Source organism: Mus musculus, chromosome 2 (assembly GCF_000001635.26).
Source record: "Mus musculus strain C57BL/6J chromosome 2, GRCm38.p6 C57BL/6J".
In the NCBI taxonomy this organism is placed as follows: domain Eukaryota; kingdom Metazoa; phylum Chordata; class Mammalia; order Rodentia; family Muridae; genus Mus; species Mus musculus.
The window spans coordinates 173,343,541-173,346,808 of record NC_000068.7 but is presented as its reverse complement, the minus strand read 5'-3'; positions in this window follow the sequence as shown (position 1 = coordinate 173,346,808).

Here is a 3,268-nt window from a genome sequence, read left to right as displayed (position 1 = left end):
GTCTGCCTCTCGCCTGGGAGGTCATAGGTCCTGGAACCTGGGAAGCTGATGGTATTTGGAAAATGCATCTGCACGTGGTCCTCCTGGGTAACCTGGGACAATTATCTTTATGGGAGACATGGAAAAATGTAGGAAGATGGAGGTGGGACCTGGAGCCTTCCTTGCTTGGATGCAGAAGGAAGAAGCAGATTCCAGTGTGTTCCCAGCCCTTAGAACACCTCAGTTTGGGTCCCAGTCCCTGGAACTATGGCAAATGCTACCCCTCTGCTATTCTAAGACACTCAATATGGGCCACCTCTCAACCGCAGTAAACCCTCCTCTGCAGACAGCAGTCTAGGGATAAAGATGAGAGAGCTGGCTTCAGGACCAAGTGGTCCCACCGGGGTTGGCTTGTCTTGGTTCTCTGAGAGCTGTGTCATATCCCTGGAACAACTGTCTTGGGGGTGTCATGGGGCCAGTCTGGCACTAACAGGGCCAGGTACTAGGACAAACTATGGACAAGGGCACTGTAGAGCTAGACTCCTTGGCCACCAGTTGATTCAGCCCCTTGACTCCCATGTCTGTCTGGTTGCTAGCATTCAAGGAGGTCATTTTTGCTCATTTCCCTAAAATCCAACACTTCCCCCAACCCACACCCACAGCCACAGGCGGAGAGAGGAAAGACACTTGTGGGATTTACCAGGAGCCTGGAACCATCTTTGAAAGTATTCTCGTCAGGCCGTGGTGGCTCATGGCCTTTATCCCAGTACTCAAGAGGCAGGGGGAGGCAGTTCTCTGTGAGTTCAAAGCCAGCTTGACCTGCAAAGCATGTTCCAGGATAGCCAGGGCTACACAGAGAGACCCTATCTTAGAAAACCAAAACCAAACTAAACCAAACAAACAAAAAAGTAGAAAAGAAAAGAAAAGAAAAGAAAAGAAAAGAGAGAGAAAGACAGAAAAGAAAAAAAGACAAAAGAAGGAAGGAAGGAAGGAAAAAGAAAGAAAGGAAAGAAAAAGAAAGAAAGAAAGAAAGAAAGAAAGAAAGAAAGAAAGAAAGAAAGAAAGAAAGCAAGCAAGCAAGCAAGCTCAAGTGTTTGTGGGGTGGGGTATATCCCTCAGCTCCATTTCCATACATGGCTACAGTCTACGGAGTCACTTTATAAGAGTCCAACCCCAAAACACAGTATCTTGTGTGTCACCTGCATCAGATGTCCCTCAGGGGAACACCTAAAATCCCATGTCCAACCAAGAGACAGCACAGTGTCCACAGGGACTGGGGACAGAGAGCAGCCTGGTTCCCCTGTTTTGTGCAGACTGCATCCTGTGGTGCATGTAGACACCGAGTCACCACCCCAAAAGCTCACAATCACCCAGATCCATCTGCCCAGAGGCAGGACTTGAGCCACAAGGGCTGGTATGGCCCACTGCCCCCAGCCACACCTCAGATACCACAGTCACTTGGCTCTTAACACAGAGAGTAAAGTGTCTCCATTTTGAATTAGGTGGCTCAATAGATGTCTGTTGTTGTTGTTTTTGTTTTTGTTGTTTTTCGAGACAGGTTTTCTCTGTGTAACCCTGGCTATCCTGGAACTTACTCTATACCAGGCTGGCCTTGAATTCCGCCTGCCTCTGCCTCCCAAGTGCTGGGATCAAAGGCGTGCGCCACCACTGCCCTGCTAGTAGATGTCTTAGTTAGAGTTCCTACTGCTTTGAGGAGACACCATGACCAAAAGCAACTTGGAGAAGGAAGAGTTTATTTGGCTTGTGGTCCCTCGTTGCTGTTCATCATGGAAAGAAGTCAGAACAGGGACTCAAACAGGAACCTGGGTGGATGCAGGAGCTGATGCAGACAGAGGCCATGGAGAGGTGCTGCTTACTGGCTTGCGCCTCATAGCGTCTTACAGAATCCAGGACCACCAACCCAGGTGGACACTAAAGCACAGACCTACAATAAGCTGAGCCCTCTTCCGTCGATCATTAATTAAGAAAATCCCCCAAAGGCTCGCCCAGTTTCATAGAGGCATTTTCTCAATTGTGGCTTTCCTCTCTCCTCCAGTGACTATGGCTTATGTCAAATCAACATAAAGTTGTCCTGCAAACCTGATGATGTGAGTTCAATACCTGGGACCCACATTGCTGTCCCCCAGGTTGTCATCTGACCTCCACACATGCTCCATGAGCCATGGCAGAAGCATATAAACACATGTATTAAGTAAATATTTAAAAAGAAAAAAAAATGGAGCCTGAAAGAATGCTTAGTGGTTAAGAGCACTTGCTGCTCCTGCAGAGGAGCTAGGATTGGTTTCTGGCACCTGTAAGTCAGCTCACAACTGTCTGCAACTCCAGTTCCAGGGATCCAAAGCCCTCTGGTGGACTCTGCAGGTACTGCATACACGTGGTGCACATACATCCTGGATCTATGCAGGAAAGACTAAGAGAGCCAAGGTTTCTCCCCCAGAAGAACCCAGCTACTTGCGGGATTTCTTGCCACGAGGGAAAATGAACCCCTTCTTTCTGGGACCCTTTTGGATCAGTACTCAGCTTGCAGGAGAGTCTTCCTAAGCACTATGGTTCCGTTCCACAGCGAGTGGAGGACCATGCTGAGGGAGGGGTCGCTCACAGAGGCATCGTTTGCTATAGTGCACATGTTCCAGAGACGGAGAGCTTTCTCAAGGTCTGTGGCTGTCTGTGGGCCTGATGTGCACTTGCTGGGGCACAAAAATCATAGACCAGGACACTAAAGCACAGAGACGCTAAGCCACCTACCCAGAGTCACAGAGCCAAAGGTACACAGGCAAGCTGCCCATGTAGATATTCCCCCAAGCTCCTGGGCCCATACAGTTAACCACTGTTGGGCTGCACTAAGCCTGGGTTCCCACCACAGCCCTGCTTCCTCCAAAAGGTCTCACAGTCTTCTGAAGACATGGTTGGCCTACAGCAAGCAGCCCCGCAGCCTTGCCAAGTGTTCATCTTTCTTGGATGTTCCCATGGGAGAAGGGGGGAGCTTAAACTGGCTCATGTTACGCCTGCCAGTGGTAGCTTCCCAAATAACTGACAAAGGGCTGACATTTTGTGTGCTAGCAGGGACTCACAAGTGTCTCTCTTTAGCTTATGACAAAGACAATCAAGTTGTATCCCCAGGCCCTGTGTCATCTGGCCCTTCCCTGAGCCTCACATGGCCAACACAAATCCTCTTGCTCCACACAAAGGCTACATCCTCAAAGTCTCCGGCACCACATCCTACCCCACACCCGGTAGCTTGTCAGTCTTGGCATTGTATAACTCTTCA